Source organism: Pseudorca crassidens, chromosome 1 (assembly GCF_039906515.1).
Source record: "Pseudorca crassidens isolate mPseCra1 chromosome 1, mPseCra1.hap1, whole genome shotgun sequence".
NCBI lineage: Eukaryota > Metazoa > Chordata > Mammalia > Artiodactyla > Delphinidae > Pseudorca > Pseudorca crassidens.
The window spans coordinates 22,523,508-22,550,080 of NC_090296.1; the positions used below are offsets into that span (position 1 = coordinate 22,523,508).

The following is a 26,573-nucleotide window of genomic DNA, read 5'->3' on the forward strand; positions in this document are numbered from 1 at the left end:
AGTAGCACAGATGCTGTCACAGTCCAGATTATTGATTCAGTTTTGTTCTTGCAAGTCAGACAGCTCTGTGAGCCTAAGCCTTGACCATTCGAATGGTGAGAGGGAGAAGAAAGCATTTAATAGAGTACATGGACAGTCTTGGTGTGCTAGGTCTTTGTTTTCCCCAACATTAACCACTGACCAATGTTACTGTGCATTTATTTTGTCACCATAGTAAGAAAGATGGAGGCCTGGGGTAGTAAGGCTGAAACGTGTGAAGTGACATCATGATTTCAGAGCTGCTTTAAATCTCATAATAAGTTTCGTGGTGGGAAAAGAGAGAATGATCGGAAATTTTTCTTAAAAATCTTTAAAATATTAAGTTGATTTGACTAGGAAGCACTGCCATTTAGCCTACTTTTAAAATTTTTCCTAGGTGGGAATGGTAACTTTAACTCTTCTACGAATGATTATAAGTTAATTCTAGCATATCTAGAGTTTAGGTGATGTTAAGAATGCAACAGGAAATTCAAACAAAACTGACCAAAAAGCTAAATCCACAAAAAATATTATCTAGTAAAGGAATTATCTCTTAACATTTCACTAACAAGTGTCATTCAAAACATGACAGCTCTTATATAAAATTAGTCATAGCATTTTCACCTTCTAAACATACTGTCATTACCAATGTCTAAGTGCCAATTCCCTACAAGTCACCATCTCTCTACCATTTAATTATGTTCTTTTTAAATGAAACTTGCTTTGGACATTGCGACTCATATTTATGTATTTAAAGAATTAAAAGTGAAAGAGACATAAATGTAGAAAATAAATGTGTGTGTCAGTAGTATTTTCCCATGTATTAACTAAAGTAGGAATATGGAATTTTTACATTTCTTATACTGTGCCTTAGCAAACCTGATTTAGAGTCTAGTCCTTTTAACAATTGGGGGAAAAAAAAAAGTGTCTCTGAATTTGCAATTCCAGGCCTGTAAAGGCAGAAACTATCCATAGCAATGTGTTTGGTAGCGCCTGGAGAGAGGCAAATAATAACTGCATGTAAAGAAAAGCTATAAAAGAACAGAATCAAAAAACAGAATGGCAATATGAAAAAATATAGAGAAATGACAAATACAGCACTGGCCACCAAACCTCAGAATACTTGAACTAGGGGCTTCCCTGGTGGCGCAGCGGTTGAGAGTCCGCCTGCTGATGCAGGGGACACGGGTTCGTGCCCCGGTCCGGGAAGATCCTACTTGCCGCGGAGCAGCTGGGCCCGTGAGCCATGGCTGCTGAGCCTGCGCGTCCGGAGCCTGTGCTCCGCAACGGGAGGGGCCACGACAGTGAGAGGCCTGCGTACCGCAAAAAATAAATAAATAAATAAAAATACTTGAACTAGAGGCCTTAAATGTAAGGAGCTCCAGGAATAATAAAAGATTGCCTAGCAGGGATAAACAACAGAATTAATTCAGTTCAATAAGTATTTGGTCAAGGTGCTGTCCCAGTAACCAGCTTCCCTAAAGGGAGCTAAGGCCAAACACAAGGACACGGAGGACTGTTGATGTAAAGACATTGGTGGGCGTGCCCTTTATCAAGGGAGAATTGGGGTTTCTCTGAATCTTTAAAGGACACAGTCATGAAGACAATCATCATGTTAAGTCACTTGCAATTTTCCCAGTTGGGCTTCAGAAACCTCAGCTAAAAAAGTGAGGACGCTGGACTGATTGTTCCCTCAGATCCTTTCCAACTCCAGTGTTACGGATTATTTTACAAACTGTCTTTGGTGCCACTGTCAGTGATACTTCATATCAATAGGACTCTTCATATAATCTTAAGAACCAAGAAGTTTAAAATTTGAATACTGGGAAAAGCAGCTGGCCCATCTTTTCTCTTTTAATGTCTCTATCCTTTACCATCTGCCCAGACAACCCTGCAGTCCTCTATTTTGTAGTTGCCTTCAAAACACAGATAAACATGGAGGATCAAAAGGACGGTGAAGATCAGTTGGAACACTGCTCTGGAAGTTCCTCTGGCATCACCCAGCACAACAGTGGTGTGAAGGTGAAGAGGAACTGATAGGATTGGGGTACTACCTGAAGCAGAAGTCGGTCTAACCCTCCAAGGGGCTATGTCGGGATGATCAACAATTTACAGATATATCCTTTTATACAAAAGACTGCAGAAATCGAGGGGGAAAACAAACTTAGTAAACATTCTGGGACTATCTGTAACACAGTTATGGCAAAAGGAGATGAAAGGGTCAGTCCTCCCTATCCTCACAGTCTCTTAGTAACATGAAAATGTAATTATTTTTAAAAAATGTGTACAAGCTACAAAATAGCATCTCTTTCGTGGTATGTGTTAGTTTGATTTTAGATTCCTATACTAAGAGTTGCTCAAATATAATGGCTCAACTCCAGCCGGACAAAGTAAAGGAATTTTAGCATCCTCTTCCTGTTCAGTCCCACCTTCTGCCTCAGATCAAACCCTCAGTGCTGGCTGTGGACACCATCTAGCCGCACTGTGACTGAAGCCTTAAGCACCGCTGTCTGGCCTCTGTGTGCTTCAGGGTCAGCACCCACACGTGGTTTCCAATGGGAGCGGTTCTGGGAAAGCAGATGTGCAATCAGATCCTGACAGCAACCTGTTGGACCAAAGCATCTAAGGGTTTTGAAGTACTGGGGTGACTGACAGAGGGAAGAATATGAACTCCTCTGACCCTAAGTCAGCATGCATTTAACCTTTGTGTCAGTCAACCTGCCAAGAGAACCTGGAGAAAGTTTACCATATTCAAGAAATGAAACAAAATCAATCAGTGTTTTAAGCCAGGGAGCGCTAAAAAAGCACCCCCTCCTCACTCTCCATTTTTGTAATGCTCATAGAGCATTTCAATGTGTCAGGATGGAGGGACCCAAGATCCAGTGAATGATTCAGCTGATCCAAGGCTTGGCTTTTCCTTCCTTCATCATCTGTCCTCATTCAATGTAACTGCTTGTACTATGTGATTTATTTTATGTTAAAAACAGCTTACTTAAAAAAAATGTGCCTATGTAATAAAGTCTACACACTGGCTAACTCTATAGAGGTGAGGTTTTGTTTTTACTTGTTCTGCTGATTATCATCTGTAATACCTTTTTTGAGCTAGGAAAAAGAGCTGTTAATAAAAATTTTAAAACAATATCTGTCACTATGCAAGATTTAATGAGGTCAAGCATAATAAAAAATATTTATTATTAAGAAGATTCATCACCCTGTTAATATAGTTAGTGATCATAAGCTGACAAGTTAACAAGTGACCTGTATCCTAGTTAAGTTTATCATGAATATACTTCAGTCAATTCAAGATATATTTATTGCATTGATATTTTGGGTCTAATTCTGTGAGAAAACAAACAGTTCCTAAGGTGGTTTGTTTTTGGCAGTAAGTACATACACATATAAGTAAGTTAGAAATGTAACAGAGCACATAATCAATAACAGTATTTGCATTACGTTCTTGGCCATACTGTCAGCACTCAACAAATAACTGTTCAACTGATTGATGAATCCAAGAGACCAATGTCAACATAGACAGGAAAAAAATCAATATGGACTAGAATACTTGGGAGATTTTCACAAGAAAGATGGTTTTTCAGTGAGATCTGGAGGTGGGGGTAAAATTTAGCTCAGTGGCAAGAGGAAGGGAGTTTGGGGTTGGGAAGAGGCAGGTGTAAAGTGGTTGGATTAGCAGGTGAGCCCGACCTGGGTGAGGGGTTCATGCACATCAACAGGTAAGAGTGACAGTGAGGCCATGCTGTGGAAGAGCTGGCCTCCAGGTTGAGCGTGGACTCAATCTAATAAATGCTATGAAGCCACTTCAGAATCTGGGCAATAGAGCATTATTCTAGAAAGACTAATCTGTCTACAATGTGCAGGGTATTTTGGTCTAGGGAAAAGATTAAACGCAAGAAAACAAAGGTTTTTTGGAGTAAACAAGAAAGAAACAGAGCTTTGTGTTTTGTTTAGTTCAGACAGACCACAGACATTGCAAAGTACAGTTATCTACAAGGGGATAACTCAGGCCAGTTCAGTGGTCCCCCGCCATTGAGAGAACTCTATCCTGAACACACAGAATTTTATAGCCTAGTTGGTACAAAATTAACTGATACTAGTAACTGTTATCAGGTGCACAATAGTGTTAAAAGCCAAACAAGAGCATAATATTTTCTTAAGTTGTGGATTCTGAAGAATATTCTACTCCTTCCCCCTATTCTTCCATCCGTATCTGCCCAGAGTCCTCTTGAACAAGTTTTGAGACTTAATTGTCTAGGTCCCACATTATCACAAGGTTTTAGCCTCTAAGGTCCCCCTTTCCTTTTAATATCCAAGTGGAATAACTACTCAAGTAACTGTTTGAAGCTAAGTATGCTCCCTAATGTTCCTCAGGATTTGGGGGAGGGGGAGTTGAGAATGAGGGGAAGTGAGGATGAGGATTGAAATGTCCTCAGTGTCATTTGTCAGCTCTTATTCTAAACTCCCAACCCAGCTCCCCTCTGATCACCTCCGACTGCCTCCTCTGTATTTCTCCACGCTGGGCAGCTTTCTGTATTCCCAAAGCATAATAATATGACCTAACACTTAGGTAGTGCTTATACTCTGGTGCAGCGACCTGTAGTAAGTATTTTAGATGCATTATCTTATTTAATGAAGGCAGCCCCCTCTCTCCATTCTGCAAGGCACTAATAACTCAAGGCTGGTGGTACAACCAATGTTTACTGAAGGTTAGCAATCAATGGTGAGTATTTACAGCACAAAACAGGAAAACAACTTAAAACTGAATATCAGATATCCCTGTTTTTAAAGTTCATTACCCACACCCCACGGAGGAAGTCCTTATTAAACATCTTTCTTGCTCAGCTCTAGCCTGAGTAAATGGAACCAATCCCTCAAGTCCCCAAACCACTGTCTCACTGCCAAGGGAAAACTCAAAACTCTTCTTAAAAATCCCACCTTAAATGAGAATTAAGTTCTAAAGTTCAACACTCTTGAACACTCTTGAAAATCACTTAAACTGTCTATAAAATAAAGCAGACTACGGTGTCAGTCTTCTTTAATGAAAGTCGTTCCATGACCCTCAATTAACTTTTCAATTTCTTCATTGAGGATACCAACAGGAGTCATCACCACCAAAAATGCCAGCCACCTGAACAATGCCTTCCAGTGCATGGTCAATGTGGGGAAGTCATAAAAATGAGTCACACAATTATTCCCTGAGTTTTACCAACATGAATTGACTGTTTCAGTCTTGACAGCATCTTTTATCTGCCTCACAGACCCACTGAGTGGAATGGCAGACCAAATAACTTGAATAGAAGTATAATGTCTCCATTGTACTTCACTTTATTATGCAAAGCAATTTTCAGTTCCACTCTATCACATCCTGTTATGGACCCACTGAAGTATCTTTCCAAACTGAAGAGAATTATATCTTAGCTCTCCAGAAAAGAACTTACAAAAACTCACAATTTTTCTCTAGTGGGGTCAAAGTTACAGATAATATTTTTCAAAAGGAGTTAAAATCAAAATACATGTACTTCCCTCCTCAGCACAGTCTAGGTCAACAGAAAAGAACAGGATAAAATCTATTCTCCACCTGTCAAGAACACACCCCAGGGGTCAAGATTTTCTATCATCTCCCTCTTGCTCTCCTCCCCTCTCTTCTTTTCACTAATAGGCATAAAGTCCTGACAGCCTAGACTAATCTGGCGGCAGTGGCACAGAAAGGGACATACCTCAGAGACTGGGACAGTCTCCAGTTATTTCTTCCCGTATTGAACTCTTTTGAACAAACCCCTATTGTACATCTCTTCTACTGCCTTTATCACTTGTGTGCTGCCTTTTAATGTTTTATATTTATTAGGTTTATCCTCATTAAAAAGCAATAGAGGGCTTCCCTGGTGGCGCAGTGGTTGAGAGTCCGCCTGCTGATGCAGGGGACATGGGTTCGTGCCCCGGTCTGGGAAGATCCCACATGCCGTGGAGCGGCTGGGCCCGTGAGCCATGGCCGTTGAGCCTGCGTGTCTGGAGCCTGCGCGTCCAGAGCCTGCGCGTCCGGAGCCTGTGCTCCGCAGTGGGAGAGGCCACAACAGTGAGAGGCCCGCGTACCGCAAAAAAAAAAAAGCAATAGAGAACTGGCTTTCTCAGCATGTGGCCAAAAGGCACCAAAAGCAATAAGACAGTCTCTTCAATAAGTGGTGCTGGGAAAACTGGACAGCTAGCTACATGTAAAAGAATGAAATTAGAACACTCCCTAACACCATACACAAAAGGAAGCTCAAAATGGATTAAAGAACTAAATGTAAGACCAGACGCTATAAAATTCTTAGAGGAAAACATAGGAAGAACACACTTTGACATAAATCACAGCAAGATCTTTTTTGATTCATCTTGTAGAGTAATGGAAATAAAAACAAAAATAGGGCTTCCCTGGTGGCGCAGTGGTTGAGAGTCCTCCTGCTGATGCAGGGGACACGGGTTTGTGCCCTGGTCCGGGAGGATTCCACATGCCGCGGAGCGGCTGGGCCCGTGAGCCATGGCCACTGAGCCTGGGCGTCCGGAGCCTGTGCTCCGCAACGGGAGAGGCCACAACAGTGAGAGGCCCGCGTACTGCAAAAAAACAAAACAACAACAAAAAACCAAAAATAAACAAATGGAACCTAACGAAACAAAAGCTTTTGCAAACCAAAGGAAACCACAAATAAGACAAAAAGACAACCCTCAGAATGGGAGAAAATATTTTCAAATGGAACAACTGACAAAGGATTAATCTCCAAAATATACAAGCAGCTCATGCAGCTCAATATTAAAAAAACAAACAACCCAATCCAAAAATGGGCAGAAGACCTAAATAGACATTTCTCCAAAGAAGACATACAGATGGCCAAGAAGCATATGAAAAGCTGCGCAACATCACTAATTATTAGAGAAATGCAAATAAAAACTACAATGAGGTATCACCTCACACCAGTTAGAATGGGCATCATCAGAAAATCTACAAACAACAAATGCTGGAGGGGGTGTGGAGAAAAGGGAACCCTCTTGCACTGTTGGTGGGAATGTAAATTGATACAGCCACTATGGAGAACAGTATGGAGGTTCCTTAAAAAACTAAAAACAGAATTACCATATGACCCAGCAATTCCACTCCTGGGCATATACCCAGAGAAAAACATAACTCAAAAAGACACATGCACCCCAATGTTCACTGAAGCACTATTTACAATAGCCAGGTCACAGAAGCAACCTAAATGCCCATCGACAGACGAATGGATAAAGAAGATGTGGTACATATATACAATGGAATATTACTCAGCCATAAAAAGGAACGAAATTTGGTCATCTGTAGAGACGTGGATGAATCTAGAGACTGTCATACAGAGTGAAGTAAGTCAGAAAGAGAAAAACAAATATCGTATATTAACGCATATATGTGGAATCTAGAAAAATGGTACAGGGCATTGGTACCGGTTTGCAGGGCAGAAATTGAGACACAGATGTAGAGAACAAATGTATGGACACCAAGTAGGGGAAGGCAGCAGGGTGGTGGTGGTGGTGGTGGTGGTATGAATTGGGAGATTGGGATTGACATGTATACATTATAATATATATATAATAGATAACTAATAAGAACCTGCTGTATAAAAATAAATAAAATTTAAAAAAAATCTAAAATATATTTATGCTGTTCTCTCAAAGAGAGAATATAGTATATGATTCCAATTTATATAAAACTCTAGGAACTGCAATTTAATCCACAGTGACAAAAAGCAGATAAATGAATGTCTGGCAGAGGGAGGTAGATTAAGAGTGGGAGGGAGGGGAAAAAAAAAAAGAAGGATGTGTGGAGCTCACTTCCTCCCACAAATACATCAATAATACATCTATATCTGGAACCATTCTCACAGAATACCTAGTGAACACTGGCAGAATTTCTCAAATACCCCAAATCACAAGAAAGATCTCCACGTAACCAGGTAGAGTGAAAGAAAGAAAAAAAAAAAAAAGAAATCAGGAAAGGACTTGCACTCCTGGGAGGGAGCTGTGAAACAGGAAATGTTCCTGCACCCTGGGAAGCTCCTTCACTGGTGGGGACGTCAGCTGGACCGAGAGGGAGTTTCAGAGGCTTGGAGGAGAACGCAGCAGTCGGTTTGTGGCAGGCAGAACAGAGAGAGACCTGCACAGATGATCTGGGCCCTTGCCCTATGCTCCTGAGCCTGAGACGTGTGTCCACTGGTGTGGGTGGCGGCTGGGTGCTGAAACTCGGGCTTAAGAGCACAGACCTGAGGAGAGGACTGGGGTTGGCCGTGTGGAGACAGCCTGAAGGGGCTGGAGCATGGTACAGGCCGCAACCAGGGGTGTATGCGGAAGCCTGGGCCCACCATAGAAGTGAAGCACCTTTATTAAGGAGTGTGGAAGGAAGGAAGGGGGCACCCATAAAAACCTCTTTCTCTCAGATGACTTGGCGCCACCTCTACGAGTTCTGGGAGTGCGCCAGCGGGTTGGCCACACATGGTAGGGCAGAAATCTGAGTTGTGCAGATTTACGCCTCCACTGCCGGCTTTGTAAACTCAGAGCCTATGGGAAATCTGAGTGGAAGATAGAATAATGGAAATCACCCAATCAGAACAGCAGATAGAAAACCAGATTTTAAAAAATGAAAGCAATATAAGAGCCTATGAGATAATATAAAGCTTCCCAATCTACACATAATAGGGATTCCAGTAAGAGAAGAAAGAGAAAAGGGGATCAAAAATGTGCTTGAAAAAATTATGGCTGAAAACTTCCCAAACCTGAAGAAGGAAAGAGACATCCAGGTACAGGAAGCACAGAGGGTCCCAAACAAGATGAACCCAAACAGACCTATACCAAGACATCGTATAAAATGGAAGAAGTTAAAGATAAGGAGAATTCTAAAGGCAGAATGAGAAGAAGAGTTAATTACAAGGGACCCCCATAAGACTCTCAGCTGATATCTCTACAGAAACACTGCAGGTCAGAAGAGAGTGGCAAAATATATTTAAAGTCCTGAAAGGGAAAAATCTGCAACCTAGAATACTCTACCCAGCAAGATTACCATTTAGAATAGAAGAAGAGATAAAGAAGTTCTCAGACAACCAAAAACTAAAAGAATACAGCGATATTAAACCTATCCTAAAAGAAATATTTAAAGATCTTGTTTAAAGAGAAGAAAAGCAAGAATCTATAGGAAAGAGAAAATCACAATTGTAAAGTAAATCACTTATTAAACCAGTATTCAGATTAAAAAAAAATCAAAAAGTTTTTGTGAAGTGATAACCACAGTGAACAGCAAAAGAATAAACACGAAGATACAAAAGAGGACGTTGAAATCATAAAATGTGGAGGAAGAGAGTAAGAAAATGTAGATTCTTTTTTTTTAGAATGTATTTGAGCCTATTTGACTAACAGTCTAAAGCAAATAGATATAAGAAGGGGTTAAAGGGGTTCTGTTACTTGAAAACAGAGTAACCACAGATTCACAAAAGTCAAAAAGAGAACACAAGCATGATACAAAAGAAAATCATCAAACCACAAAAGGAAAAAAAGAAAAAGAAACAAGGAAGAAATACAAAATCAACTGGAAAACAAGGCCTAAAATGGCAATAAATATATATCTATCAATAATTACCTTGGGCTTCCCTGGTGGCGCAGTGGTTGAGAGTCTGCCTGCCGATGCAGGGGACATGGGTTCGTGCCCCGGTCTGGGAAGATCCCACATGCCGCGGAGCGGCTGGGCCTGTGAGCCATGGCCGCTAAGCCTGCGTGTCCGGAGCTTGTGCTCCGCAACGGGAGAGGCCACAAGAGTGAGAGGCCCACATATCGCAAAGAAAAAAAAAAAAAAGAAAGTGAAGAATAAAAACTATATAATCAGACAAATAGATGAAGAAAAAACTATTGACAAAATTCAACATGCATTTATGATAAAAAAAAAGTCTCTAGAAAGTGGGCATAGAGGGAACATACCTCAACATAATAAAGGCCATATAACAAACCCCCAGTTAACATCATGTTCAATGGTGAAAACCTGAATGCATTTTCTCTAATATCAGGAACAAGACAAGGATGCCCACTCTTGCCACTTTTACTCAACACAGTATTGGAAGTCCTCACCATAGCAATCAGACAAGAAAAAGAAAAGGAATCCAAATTGGAAAGGAAGAAGCAAAACTGTCGCTGTTTGCAGATGACATGATTACTATACATAGAAAATCCTAAAGACACCACCTGAAAACTAGTAGAGCTCATCAATAAATTGGGTGAAGTTGCTGGATACAAAATTAATATACAGAAATCTTTTGCATTTCTATACACTAACAATGAACTACCAGAAAGAGAAACAAAGGAAACAATCCCATTTACCATCACATCAAAGAGAATGAAATGTCTAGATATAAACCTACCTAAGGAAGTAAAAGACCTGTACTTGGAAAACTATAAGACACTGATGAAAGAAACTGAAGATGACACAAACAGATGGAAAGATATACCATGTTCTTGGACTGGAAGAATTAATATTGTTAAAATGACCATACTACCCAATAATCTACAGATTCAATGTGATCCCTATTAAAATACCAACTGCATTTTTCACAGAACCAGAATAAATAATTTTAAAACCTGTATGGAAACATGGAGGATCCCGAAAGAGCCAAAACAATCTTGAGAAAGAACAGAGCTGGAGGAATCAGGCTCCCTGAATTCAGACTATACTACAAAGCTACAGTAATCAAAACAGTATGGTACTGGCACAGAAATAGACACATAGATTAATGGAACAGAACAGAGAGCCCAGAAAAAAACCCATGCACTTATGGTCAATTAACTATGACAAAGAAGGCAAGAATATACAATGGAGAAAATACTGTCTCTTCAATAAGTGGTGCTGGGAAAACTGGACAGCTACATGTAAAATAATGAAATTAGAATATTCTCTAACACTATATACAAAAATAAACTCAAAATGGATTAAAGACCTAAGTGTATGACTGCATAGTATAAAACTCCTAGAGGAAAACATAGGCAGAACACTCTTTGACATAAATCACAGCAATATTTTTTTGGATCCATTTCCCACAGCAAAGGAAATAAAAGGAAAAAAAAAAAAAAAGGGACCCAATCAGACTTAAAAGCTTTTGCACAGGAAAGGAAACCACTGATAAAATGAAAAGACAACCTACTGAACAGGGGGAAATTTTTGCAAATTATATGACTGATAAGTGGTTAATATCCAAAATATATATACGGCTCATACAACTCAGCATCAAAATAGCAACAACCAACCAAACCCAATTAAAAAATCTGCAGGACTGAATAGACATTCTTCCAAAGAATACATGCAGATGGCTAACAGGCACATGAAAAGATGCTCAACATTGCTAATCATCAGGGAAACTCAAATCAAAACCACAATAAGGGACTTCCCTGGTTGCGCAGTGGTTAAGAATCTGCCTGCCAATGCAGGGGACATGGGTTCCAGCTCTGGTCCAGGAAGATCCCACGTGCCGTGGAGCAACTAAGCCCATGTGCCGCAACTACTGAGCCTGTGCTCTAGAGCCTGTGCACCACAGCTACTGAAGCCCGCACGCCTAGAGCCCTGCTCCGCAACAAGAGAAGCCACCGCAATGAGAAGCCCGTGCACTGCAATGAAGAGTAGGCCCCGCTCACTGCAACTAGAGAAAGCCCATGTGCAGCAACAAAGACCCAACGCAGCTAAAAAATAAAAAATAAGTAAACAAATTTATATATTAAAAAAACCCACAATGAGATATCACCTCACACCTGCCAGGATGGTTACCACCAAAAAGAACACAAATAACAAATACTGGCAAGGATGTGGAGAAAAGGGAACTTTTGCTCACTGTTGTTGGGAATGTTAATTCATGTAGCCACTGTGGAAAACAGTATGGAGGTTTCTCAAAAACTAAAAATAGAACCACCACATGACTAGCAATTCCATTCCTGTATACCCGAAAAAAATGAAAACACTAATTTGAAAAGATATATGCACCCCAATGTTCACAGCAGTATTACTTATAATTGTCAAGATATGGAGGCAAACTAAGTGTCCCTCAACAGATGAACGGATAAAGAAAACATGGTATATATGTATATAACAGAATACTACTCAGCCATAAAAAAGAAGGGAATTTTGCCATTTGCAACAACATGCATGGACTTGGAGGGTATTTTGCTAAGTGAAATAAGTCAGATAGAGAAAGACAAATACTGCATGATTTCACTTATATGTGTAATCTAAAAAATTAAACTAATGAATATAGCAAAAAAGAAACAGATTCACAGATATAGAGAACTAACTAGTGGTTACTAGTGGGGAGGAAGGGCAATATAGGGGTAGGAGATTAAGAGATATAAACGATTATATAAAAAATAAGCTATAAGGATATACTGTACAACACAGGAAATATAGCCAATATTTTATAACTGTAAATGGAGTGTAACCTTTAAAAATTGTGAACCACTATATTGTACACCTGCAACTTACATAATATTATACACCAACTATAATTCAATAAAAAAGAACAAATACTGTATGATCTCACTTATATGAGGTACTTAGTGTAGTCAAAATCATACAGATACAATGTAGAATGATGGTTACCAGGGGCTGGGGTTAGAGGGGAATGGGAAATTATTTTTTAATGTACAAAGAGTTTCAGTTCTGCAAGATGAAGTGTTCTGGAGATAGATGGTGGTAACAGTTGCACAATATGAATACACTTAATATCACTGACCTGTACACTTAAAAATGGTTAAGATGGTAAATTTTATGTGTATTTTACCACAGTAAAAACCATTGAAAAAAAATCAATTGACCTCTTTAACCCCACTAAATACAATCCTATTTCTGTGAGCTAACAACAAAGCTTCTCAAAAAGTTGTCTATATTTGCTCTCACCATTTTTTTTACTTATTTTCTTCTCAATTCACTATAATTTATCTTCCATCTCCATCACTACACTATAATGGCTTTTAAAATAAATAAATAAATAAATGTTTATTTTTGGCCACGTTGGGTCTTCGTTGCTGCGTGTGGATTTTCTCTACTTGTGGTGAGCGGGGTTACTCTTCATTGCGGTGCGTGGGCTTCTCACTGCAGTGGCTTCTCTTGTTGCGGAGCACGGGGTCTAGGTGCGCAGGCTCAGTAGTTGTGGCTCGCAGGCTCTAGAGCACAGGCTCAGTAGTGGTGGTGCACGCGCTTAGTTGCTCCATGGCATGTGGGACCTTCCCAGACCAGGGCTCGAAACCGTGTCCCCTATGTTGGCAGGCGGATTCTTAACCACTGCACCACGAGGGAAGTCCCTATAATGGCTTTTGTCAATGTCCTTCAACTTGATAAATCCAAGATCTTTTCTATCATTATCTTATTTGCTTCTCAGCAGCAGTGGACAGCAGTAACCACTCTTTTTGAAACATTCTCTTCCCTTGGTGCCTGTGTCCACCCCTTATCCTTACTCCTATTCTCCTGGTTCATATGCTGCATCATTTCCTGCCCCTTCCCAGTCTTGTTTTTTGGATGTTCCTCCTTGGCCCATTTTCTAAATATCAGCATGCTTCCCCTTTCTCCCCTTACACTCCTCCCATGATCTCATACATTCCATGGCTATAAATACCTATACATGCTAAGTGATTCACAAATCTTTATCTCCAGGTCAGCTTACTGAGTTCTAAACTCATATTCAACAGTTTATTATCGTCTCCAGTTGAACGTTCAACAGATGTCTAAACCTAACCAAAACAGAAATTTTCTCACCCAAACATGTCTTTCCCTCAATTTTCCCCAATCTTAGCAACATCCTCCCACTTACTTAACAGAAACCTGAGGGGTTTTTTTTGGCTGTGCCGTGCCTGCGGCATGCAGGATCTTAGCTCCCCAACCACGGACTGAACTCGTGCCCCCTGCAGTGGAAGTGGACTTCCACTGGACCGCTGGACTGCCAGGCAAGTCCCAGAAACCTATGAGGTATTTTTGATAGTTCCTTTATCTAAACCTCATGTTCTACCGAAAGCAAGCCTAACTTCATCTCTTTTCAAAACATATGATGAATCTTTCTTTCCATCTCCACTCTTCTCACCCGAATTTCTACAATTACCTAACATGTTATATAATATTTACTTAGTTATTTCGTCTATTATCTGTCTCACCAGTCTTATGAACTTCAGGAGTGAAGGGAATTTTGTCTGTTTTGTTCTGTGCTGTACCCTCCTGGCCTAGAATAGGACTTGATGTGCCATTAATATCTGTTGAATGAATGGAAGAAAAGTCTAGTGGGAATCAGACAAAAAGTAATTACAATGCTTTTTTAAAAAAGGAGAAACTATGTACAAAATTTAGAAAAGACAATATTTCCAGGCCTTAGAATTAGGCACAGCTTAATCTTTCCCTTTGTATGAAAGAAAAATAAGTACCAGAATAAAGAACACTGGGGAAATGTTTGTTTTAGTTTTCCCTTTAAAATGTATGTTGAAACAAACTGCACAAGTAATTATATCAAATATTATTACTTTCCAAATGATTAAAAAAATATAGAGAAATAATGATAAGGGAAATGATGGAAGGAATTAAAGGTTTCAAGAGCTGATTTCTCCAGAAAGGAAGAAAGGATAGATATGTGAAGAAAAACATTGTAAGTGTGTAGTATGAAGAAAGATACAGAAACAAATTTTAAAAGGCAAAGAACTTTTTCTGGAGGAATGAGAAAGGAAGTTGGTCTCAACTTTATAGGACAGCTACATGGGATCCTTATAAAGTCAGAGATAGGAGGGACAACCTATAGCGTGGGTAACTTGTGACTATCAATTAATACTTAACAGGTGGAAATCCTAAGACTCATCAACTCCATTTCTTAGAATCCACCCTACAAAGATAGTAACAAAAGCATATATAGGGGCACGCACAAGGATATTGTTGCAACAATGTTTAAAATAGCAAAAAAGGAAAGAGTCTAACTGCACTTTCAAGTTAAATAAATTATTGTATACTCATACTATGAAACTCCATGCAGCCACTAAAAAACACCTGAGTCAGCTTGAAATTTACTAGCCTAGGAAGAGATAGACTGGGTCTATGAAAAAAGCAAGTTGCATATAAAATTTAAAGCATGATTCCATTATCTAGAGATAGGTACAGGGAAAACACAGGTGTGATTGAGAGGTGTGAGTAGAGACAAGAACACAAGAGTTTCATTTTTATTTTCTATAGTTTTCCTTTGATGGTTTTGGTAATGTAATTTCCCTCATTTTGTGGTCCCCCCACCCCCAATAAAATATTTTTTAAATGTTATGATTGGTTAAGGTTAAAATTAAGAGGGCTAAGTATGGAGACTAAGAATATACTGAGACTTTCAAAATGGTCTGTATTTGATAATCATCCAATCACATTTGTAAAAAGTCAGACAGAAATTCTGATTTCATTTTTTAAGCCAATACTGGAATGATGAAATTACATCAACAGCCTCTGTGATGTAAAACAGCCTCTGTCACCGAACAGAGGCTATGTTTGGTATTCTGTAACTACTGCATTAAAAAGGAAAAATAAAAGCAAAGGAAGAAAGGAGACTGAGAAGAGAAGGGAGAAAGGAAAGTATATAAAGGGAGGTTAAGCGAAAAGGGGAGAGAGACAGAAAGAAGGGATTTGGACTTGATTGTGTTGTCGTTTGCTAAAATTAGAATTAAGAAGCAAATATGTGATGAATTCTATCGTTTGAAAATAAAACCATTGCTAGTGGTAAATGTCACTAAGCAGGCAGCAAAATATATGAAGAGGAGATGAAACACCATTCTAGGGACTGTGGTTTCCTAGTCCTGTATTCTATCTGGGTTCAGGTGTATTTTGCCATCCTGTGGCCAAATAACAGTATTGATTTTTATCACACACTACAACATATCTGAAGCCTGAAAACTTATCATTTTAATTTGAGATTTACTGAGGAATGGTAATGCATTCTATACTTCACAAATGAGCAATTATAACTCTTGACTAGAGTTTATATAAAGCCTCAGTTTTAAACAATCTGAGTCATTTCAGTAAAGTGATGATTTTCAACTGATGTTGAGACAGAGAAATCAGTTATTCAAATGATCTATCCTCAAGAACTGGTATTAAAAAATGTACTTATCTAGAGTGTAGTATGTGTTTTATCTCAAACTTGGAATTGCTTTCTTCTTTGATTCTAATTTTACCAATGGAAAAAACTTACACATTCAAAAGATAGATATGAACTTGCACTATCACAACACTGTTAATCAACTATACTCCAATATAAAATAAAAAGTTTAAAAAAAACCCCAAAAGATAGGTATGAGCTTGCTTAATTGGTGAACTCAGTTCAGAAGTGTTCTGATTCCTAATTTTTGTTCCACTCCACTGCTTACCATAATCTAGACAAAGACAAAATAGAACCCATTTTCATTATCATCAAAATTATTATTATTACCCCTGATCTTTACGGAGGACCTACTATGTGCCAATCACTGTGCTAAGGGGCTTTACATGTATTATCTCTTAATTCTCCCACAACTCTCTAAAGTAGAGAGTTACTAATATTACTGCCCTTTTACAGATGAGGTAACTTGCCTATGACTGGAACAAGGACAAGCATCTTGGTCTGATTACAAAGCTCATGCTCTTGGGTACTGCTGTACCACTATCCCTGTCAATACACATGGCCTTTTCTAATTTATTGCGCAATGACGTTGGCACAGGCCCAATTTCATTTATTTTTTTATTTTTTTATTTTTTGCGGTACGCGGGCCTCTCACTGTCGCGGCCCCTCACGTTGCGGAGCACAGGCTCCGGACACGCAGGCTCAGCGGCCATGGCCCACGGGCCCAGCCGCTCCGCGGCATGCGGGATCCTCCCGGACCGGGGCACGAACCCGCGACCCCTGCATCGGCAGGCGGACTCTCAACCACTGCGCCACCAGGGAAGCCCCTCATTTATTTTTCTATCTACACAATGGGAGTTATACCACTGGTCCATGAGGTAAAATAGAAAGACTTCCCCTTCCCAATGTTCTACCACTAAAAATGGTAACCCTCCATTTTCTTGTTTTATGAAAGCACTTAAAATATAATTATAAAGTTAGACAGAAATGTTTTGATTATACTCTTGCTAGAAAAATGACAATTCTCACCAAATTCAATAATTGAGTAAGTGCTATTTGGAATGGCAAATGGATGATTTTCAACTAATGTAGAAACAGAGACATCAGTTATTTAAATGATTTAATAAATGCATTTTGATGATGCTTTTACAAAGGTAATCACATTTAATCGCAACTAATCTCACTTTCAACTCTCCAATTTTTATGTTATAGTTTCTTCTCCCAAATGAAGTTTAACACATATATAATTAATATATATTTGACAAGCTTAACTACCAACATAATTTGATTCAAAACCTCACATCCTCCTGGATTGATAGCTTCTTATTTCTAAGACAGGTGGAAAGAGCCTTGAACCTGGAGCTCTAAAATTTCATGAGTAAACAGCAGTATAACCTTGGGCAAGTCACTGCTTAACCTGAGTCTCAGTTTCCTATCCATAACAAAGGGATAACATTACTCGTCTCATTGGACTGTTACAAGTTTTAGAGGAGGTACCTTGTGATTAAATCTTTTAGACTAAGTCCATTATAATTATTATTGTCTCTCAACTTGGCAGGGAATACAAAATGGCAAATTCCTCTTCTTTTTTAAATCTCCGTTTTTCCTGTTTAAACATCCTTTTTTTCCCCTAGTTGCTATCTCCTTACTTTGAAGAACCATCCTACATTAATGCAGACCCTTGTTCTCAAGGAGGTATTTGAACTGCATCTCCTGATTTTCTCCCAGAAACCCTTGTTAAATCAAAGACCAGCCCTTAGTATTTATGCAAATTCCTTACTTCCACTATGGCCTGGAAGCTACAATAATCTTTCTGCCACCTCCCCTTTCATAATCTCTACTACCTTTACTATCAGAGGAAGGTAGGTTCTGGAGAAGAACTGAAATTGAGCCATCTACTTCCAGTTTCTATAATAATTCTCTAAGATATAGTTTGTAGATTAACTCAGATTTAATTTATCCACTATGATATATTTTATTAGAAAATTGTCTGTGTAGAATTATCTTTCCTATCAGAAGCCTCTATCAAGTTAAAGATATATGAGTAAGAAGGTAAAGTTGGTAGGTAAATCAAAGATAACTTGGCCATTAGAAGAATATTTTTATAAAAACATCTGAGCAAGCACCTTACTTTTCACCATTTTTAACTGTCCCAAATCACAGCTGTTCAACTTGTAAATCAAGATAAGGCATATGTAGCTAAGATGTAAGAATCAGAGAAAGAGGAAACCCACGTAATTAAACACAACGCTTAATATTAATTACACTTATAACACAATACCTACCAGGCCTTCTTGGGAATATCAACGGTCTTTCCACTGGAAGACAAGCTGTATGGACAAAGAACTGCTACTGATTGTAAATAAGGATTCATTGGCTTATTTTTAACTTTTTAATGGAAGATTTCATTTAATTCAATAATTCTTTAGTTTCATCATATATCCAGTAAGCGTTTGAATTTCCAATTGTCTCATAATTGTCATCTTTCTTTTACAGTTTATTTGAATTAGGATCTAAATAAGTTCCATATACTGTGATTGACTGATATGTCTTTCAAGTGTCTTTCTCTGTAGGCTCCTTTCTCGTTCTGAATTTGTTTGTTGAAGAAATTACATCATTTATCCTGTGGCTTCCCAGGGTCTGGATTTTGCTGGCTGCATTTCTGATACATAGATGAAAATGTCCCTGCAACCTGTGTATTTTTTGTACATTGTTAGTTGGATACAGAAGCTTGATCACATTCAGGGTATATATTTTGGGGTGGGAGTGTGGGTAAGACTACCTTACAGGTGGTAGCATGCTCTTCATCAAGAAGCACATAATACCTGGCTATTTTATTTCTTTTTTTATGATGTTGGCAGATGTCAGTGCTTAACACCTCCATTTCTTAATTCATTAGAGGTTGCAAAATAGTGATATTCTATTATTCTTCATTCACTTATTAGCTGTAATACTTCTTTAAAGAGAATCTTCCTCTTATCTACTGTATTAGTTTCTTGAGGCTGTTGTAATAAATAACCACAAATGTGGTAGCTTAAAAACAACAGAAATTTATTCTCTCATAGTTCTGGAGGCCAGAAGTCCATAACAAAAATGTTGGCAGGGCCATACTCCCTCCAGATCCTCTAAGGGAGAATCTGTTCTTTGCTTCTTCCAACTTCTGGTGGCTGTTGGCATTCCTTGTTGCTGCATTGCTCTAATTTCTTCCACTATGGTTACATTTCCTCTTCCTCTTCTGTTTGTTCACCTCCGTGTCTCTTATAAAGATACTTGTCAATAAATGTAGGGCCTAACACAGTAAAGATTTCATCACAAAATCCTTAACTTAATTATACCTGCAGAGACCCTTTTTCCAAATAACATTTACAGTTTCTGAGGATTAGAACATGAACGTATCTTTTGGTGGGCTACCATTCAAACCACTACATCTACTATTTGATAATTGGTACAATTCATGTTGGAAAGGCTGGAAATGCTTGATTATATTTCTTTATTTACCAGTCTTCAAAATGATGAGTCGTTTCCCTACCATTCTCCAATGGTGACCAATCAGAATTTTCATGTTTTTTGGGGTTTTTTTGCGGTACGTGAGCCTCTCACTGCTGTGGCCTCTCCCGTTGCTGAGCACAGGCTCCGGATGCGCAGGCTCAGCGGCCATGGCTCACGGGCCCAGCCACTCTGTGGCATGTGGGATCTTCCTGGACCGAGGCACGAACCCGTGTCCCCTGCAGCGGCAGGCGGACTCTCAACCACTGCGCCACCAGGGAAGCCCTAATGTTTTGTTTTTTAGCAGCATTATAAATTAATGGATTTAAATATTTGATGCAATTCAACTTGCTGCACGTACTATCCTATTGATACTCAAAGTGTCTCATCTTTGGCCAGTGGGAGCCTCTTCATGTTGGCTCCTAAATTCTTTTGACATGACACTAGAAGTCTTTGATATCTTCTGTTATGAGTTGAATTACCTCCTCCCAAAGAGATATGTTGAAATCCTAACCCCCAGTACCTTAGAAAGTGACCTTATTTAGAAATAGTATCTTAACAGAGGCAATCAAGTTAAAATGAGGTCATTAGGATAAGCCTTAATCCAATATGATTGGTATCCTTATAAAAAGGGGAAATTTGGACACAGAGATAGACATGAACTGAAGGAAAACAATGTAAAGACACAGGGAAAACGCTATGTAAAGATGGAGACAGATATTGGAGTGATGAGACCCAAGGCAAGGAATTCCAAGGGTTGCTGGCCACCACCAGAGGCTGGGAAGAGGCAAGGAAAGATTCTACCCATAGTGTCAGACAGAGCATGGCCCTGCTGACACCTTGATTTCAGACTTACAGCTCCCAGAACTATGAGGCAATAAATTTCTATTGTTTTAAGTCACCCAGTTTGTGATACTTTGTTACAACAGCTCTAGGACACTAATACACTTTCATGCTATCTGTATGGAAATATATTCTAGATTCATTTTGCATTAGGTAGGGCAATAATAGGCAATTCATTTGGTTTAAATTAATATGTTTCTTGCCCCAGTCCTGGAGTGAGAAATATTTCCAAGGAGCTCTAATTCCTTTTAGTGGAAAATGGTACTTCAAGATCATAATCCGGGAGCTAGTAGTGCTCACAGATACCGGGCTGATCACCAGTGAGGTGTTCAGACTTTTTCAGAACTATGTATTCAATATATTTTATAAGTTAAAATGTATTGAGTTTGGGTTTTTGTTGCTTAAAAAAAAAAAAAAGACATTTCCTGCTTTTGACCTAGAATTAGAATAAGATATTTCTCCAAGGAGCATTGGTCTTAAAGTACCATAATCTAGGTACCAGGTATACACATTGTTAATGGGTTGGTTATTGTTTCTAGGACTTTTCAGAGCCAGGGAGAAATATTTGAGACAAAATACACCGTGACACTTCTAATTTAAATTCAGGACTACAGAATTTTCATTTATCCTCTTCTGTCTTAAATCTGAATTTCATTTCTCCTATGTTGGGAATCCCACTTCTCAACAATGACTGGGATGGTATAATTACATCATATAATTACTCATCTTCTTTATCCCACATATCACAAAAAAAAAAAAAAAGAGGGCTTCCCTGGTGGCACAGTGGTTGAGAGTCCGCCTGCCGATGCAGGGGACACAGGTTCATGCCCCGGTCTGGGAAGATCCCACGTGCCATGGAGCAGCTAGGCCTGTGAGCCATGGCTGCTGAGCCTGTGTGTCCGGAGCCTGTGCTCTGCAATGGGAGAGGCCACAACAGTGAGAGGCCCACGTACCGCAAAAAAAAAAAAAAAAAAAAGAATACATATACAACATTACCACCACAAATAAAAATATTGAGAGCAGTGAAAAAAACTTTTCATATTTTTGTCCTTAGAGAATATCCCACTACAGATATATATAGTTTAATGACCGTGTTTTAAAGTCACTTGAAAAAGTTCCTCTTTGTGTGTTATGGAATACACTGTTAGGTTAATTTGCTTCATTTTATTTTCAATTTTGGGATTTCTTTTCAAAAGTTAACTTTGTTCTATAATCTACCACCTAGAAGAATTAGAAAAAGAAGAACAAACAAAACATAAAGTCAGCAGAATGAAGGGAATAATAAAGACCAGACAGGAAATAAATAAAACAGAGATTAAAAAACAGAAAAGGTCAATAAAACCTCTTTTTTTTTGAAAGGATAAACAAAATTGACAAACCTCTAGCCAGGCTCACCAAGAAGAAAAGAGAGAGGACCCAAATAAACAAAATAAGAAAAAAGGAGAAATAACAGCTCATACCATAGATACATAAAAAATCATAAAAGAATACTATAAACAGTTATATGCCAACAAATTGGACAACCTATAAGAAACGGACGTTTCTAGAAATACACAGCTTGCCAAAACTGAGTCAAGAAGAAACATAATTTGAACAGACTGATTACTACAAGTGAAATAGAATCTGCAAAAACAAAAACAAAAAAACAAAAAACCCTCTGAAAACAGAAGTCCAGGACCAGACAGCTTCACTGGGGAATTCTACCAAATAAAGAAGAACTTATACCTAGCATTCTCAAACTATTCCAAAAAACTGAAAAGGAAGGAACACTCCCAAATTCATTCTATGAAGCCACCATCACCCTGATACCAAAACCAGACAATGACACTACAAAAAAAAAAAAAATTACAGGATATGTTTGATGAATATAGATGTGAAAATCCTCAACAAATATTAGCAAACCTAATTCAACAATACACAGAAAGGATCATACACCATGATTAAGTTGGATTTATTCCAGGGTTACAAGGATGGTTCAACATATGCAATTCAATCAATGTGATACACCACATTAACAAAAGAAAAGACAAAACCACATGATTAACTCAACAGCATAGAAAAAGCGTTTGACAAAATTCAACATCCATTCATGATAAAAACTCTCACCGAAGTGGGTATAGAGGTAACATATCTCAACATAATGAAAGTTATTTATGACAAACCCACAGCCAACATAATATTCAATGATGAAAAGCTGAAAGCCTTCCTACTAAATTCAGGAACAAGATAAGGATGCCCACTCTCACTACTTCTATTCAACATAATATTGGAAGACCTAGACACAGCAATCAGACAAGAAAAAGAAATAAAAGGCATCCAAATTAGAAGGGAAGAGGTAAAACTGTCACTATTTGCAGAAGACATGATACTCTATATAGAGAACCCTAAAATCTCCACACAAAAACTATTAGAAGTAATAAATGAATTCAGCAAGGTAGCAAGATACAAGATTAATATACAGAAATCAGTTGCATTTCTTTACACTAACAATAAAATATCAAAAAAAGTAAGAAAACAATCCTGTTTAAAATCACATCAAAAAAATATTTAGGAATAATAAACCTAACCAAGGAGGTAGCTATACTTTAAAAGTATAAGACATTGATAAAACAAACTTAAGATGATTCAGAGAGGGCTTCCCTGGTGGCGCAGTGGTTAAGAATTCGCCTGCCAATGCAGGGGACACAGGTTCAAGCCCTGCTCCAGGAACATCCCACATGCCGCCGAGCAACTAAGCCCATGCACCACAACTACTCAGCCTGTGCTCTAGAGCCCACAAGTCACAACTACTGAATCCACATGCCACAACTACTGAAGCCTATGTGCCTAGACGCCGTGCTCCACAACAAGACAAGCTACCGCAATGAGAAGCCCGCACAACACAATGAAAAGTAGGCCCGGCTCGTCACAACTAGAGAAAGCCCGCACAGCAAGGAAGACCCAGTGCAGCCAAAAATAAATAAATTAAATAAATAAATTTTAAAAAAAAGATTCAGAGAAATGAAAAGATATCCCATGCTCTTGAATTGGAATAATTAATGTTGTTAAAATGGCCATACTACCCAAAGCAACCTACAGATCGAATGCAATCACTATCAAAATACCCAAGATATTTTTCACAGAACTAGAAAAAATAATCCTAAAATTTACATGGAATGACAAAAGACCCAGAATTGCCAAAACAATCCTGAGGAAAAAGAATAAAGTTGAAGATATAACCCTTCCAGACTTCAGACAATACTACAAAGCTATAGTAATCAAAACAGCATGGTACTGGCAGAAAAAAACAGATCAATGGAACAGAATAGATAGTGCAGAAATAAACCCACACACCTATTAATCTACAACAAAGAATATAAAAGAATATACAATACAGAAAGGACAGTCTCTTCAAGTGGTGTTGGGCACGCAGAACAGCTACATGTAAATCAATGAAATTGTAACAGTCCCTCACACTATATACAAAAATGAACTCAAAATGGTTTAAAGACCTAACTATAAGATATACCACCATAAAACTCAGGAAGAGAACATAGGCAAAACATTCTCGAACATAAATAGTAAGAATATTTTCTTAGATCAATCTCCCAAGGCAAAAGAACTAAAAGCCGAAGTAAGCAAACGGAACTTAATCAAACTTAAAAGCTTTTACACAGCAAAGGAAACCATCAACAAAATGAAAAGACAACCTGTGGAATGGGAGAAAATATTTGCAAACAATGTGATCAACAAGGAGTTAATATCCAAAATACACAAACAGCTCATATAACTCAATATCAAGAAAACAAACAATCCAATAAAAAAATGGGCAGAAGATCTAAGGGAGGGTGGAGAGATAAATTAGTAGTATGGAATTAACAGATACAAACTAAATAGATAAACAACAAGGATTTACTGTATAGCACAAGGAACTATATTCAATACCTTGTAATAACCATAATGGAAAAAACCTGAAAAAAATTACATATATATAACTGAATCACTTTGCTGGACACCTGAAACTAACACAATATTGTAAATCAACTATACTTCAAATAAAAATTAGGTGAAACCTGATTATAATTTTATTTGGTAGGCCTGAAATATATCAGTGCTTTTTATATCTTGAATGAATGCTGTAATTATGCAGTATACTTTACAGTAAGACTTCCATTAGGATTAGCAAATTTGAGATATAAGATCTTTCCTCTCAACTTCTGTATTCTCCAAAACAGCAGTCCCCAACCTTTTTGGCACCAGGGACCAGTTTCATGGAAGACAATTTTTCCACGGACTGGGGAGGGGGGGTGGCGGTGCAGGGGGGGTGTTTCGGGATGATTCAAGCACATTACATTTATTGTGCACTTTATTTCTATTATTATCACATTGTAATACATAATGAAATAATTATACAACTCACCATAATGTTGACAGGAGGTGGAGCTCAGGCGGTAGTGCAAGCAATGGGGAGCAGCTATAAATACAGATGAAGCTTTGCTTGCCAGCCACTCACCTCCTGCTGTGCAGCCTGGTTCCTAACAAGCCGCGCACTGCAATGAAGAGTAGCCGCCGCTGGGGGCAACTAGAGAAAGCCGGCAGGCGGCAACCAAGACACAATGCAGCCAAAAATAAATAAATTAATTAATTTTTTTAAAAAAGTAGTACTTACATAAGGAGGTAACAAGTCCTCTTAAAATAGTAAGAAGTGAAAAGTATTAGTATAACTTTTCCGGCTAATGGTCACCCGACTATTAAATGAATTACAAATGTTGATGGAATCATAATTTTATATAATACATAAAGAACACTATGATTTCCTGTGATTTTTTTTTTGTTGTTGTTGTTCTTTTGATGCTCCCAAACAAGCAGCTGTGCAGCGAACTGAGAAGCAACTGATATTCCTCAACTATGGTTTCAGAGGCATACAAGTTTGACATTTTGTTTTGCTTTGCCTTTTGAGGATAAACTCCCTCACTTGTCCAGACTACATTCCATGTCTCTGGAAATTCCTAGGGACAAGAAAATTAGGTACTGTGAGCTCTGCCTTCTAAACAGAGCATTCTCTGTTCTGCGTGAAATGTTGATATAAAGGCGAGATTAGCTTGGACAGAACAGGTCAAAAGCCTACTGAGTTGCAGTCCAAGACATGGACATTTTCTGCCCCTCTTCCGCAGCGAAAGGCCATGTGACTTGGTGTGTCACATGCCAAGTATTTCAGATGTTAGTATGTCCTGACCATGTGGAGTCACTGAATTTTGGCAATATTTTTAAAAACCGGGAAAAGTTGTGCGATCGTAATCCCGGTTATCAGTGTTTCGGGTTGGCGGTGGGTGGGTGGGGGGTGGCATTTCCACCACCTTGAAAAGTCATTTAAAGTACGTGGGATAGTAGAGGCCGGACCTTTGGGGAACTTAAACCCAGAGACTTTGTAGCTTACTGATGGAGAGAACTCATACGGCTTCAGGTGTTATTAATTCTGGAATGTGTTTACGGGGAGCCCAAATCAGCTTTCATCCCTTTTAGGAACTCGTACACAATTCTGCAAGCTAAAGGCCCATCCTAGGGAAGAGGTGCCAACGCCTCGGAAATCGGAATCTGAGTCGAGCCCGTTCTCGGAGATGACTCCGCATTTGAAACTTCCCTCAGTCCGAGCGTGCCAGGGCCAGGAAGCTGGGCCACGTGACCGGCCCTCCTCCGCGGCCATTCCTAGCGGGGCAACAGCCAGCGCCCCTTCAGCATTTCGTATCCCCTCCACCGCGCGACGGCGCATAAATGCCCGACGCGCGGCGATCCCAGCTAGCTCTGGACTCCTGTGTCACCAGAACTCACGCGTTTTCCAGCAATGCTTAGCAAGTTCCTCATCCCAAAGCAGGTGCAGGAGACTTCCGCCTGGGTGCCGACCACGTGATCACGCGAGACTTGGGGAGACAGAGGTCCAACTTCACTACTTAAGTCCCCGGGCCCTGCCCTCACAACAGCCTCCATTGCGCGTGACGACGCGCGGCAGCCTCCGCCCCGGCGCGCCTGCGCACGCGGCTCTCGCGGTGTCTCGCGCTCAGACCCGCCCACCTCTGCCCCCGCCCCTTCCGCCCCTCCCTCCCCCTC

General features: G+C 39.2%; 1 long non-coding RNA gene across 2 annotated transcripts; it reads right to left on the reverse strand.

Moving 5' to 3' along the window:
* On the reverse strand, positions 1–26,505 carry LOC137219776 (uncharacterized). Of its 2 annotated transcripts, XR_010941243.1 has the most exons (5): positions 26,298–26,505; positions 24,889–25,050; positions 18,446–18,490; positions 9,665–14,295; positions 1–8,603 (listed from the first exon to the last, which is right to left on the reverse strand). It is a non-coding gene; the product is annotated as an uncharacterized lncRNA (long non-coding RNA). The 2 variants fall into 2 exon arrangements; XR_010941241.1 differs by lacking the exon at positions 18,446–18,490.
* Positions 26,506–26,573: the final 68 nt, after the last annotated feature.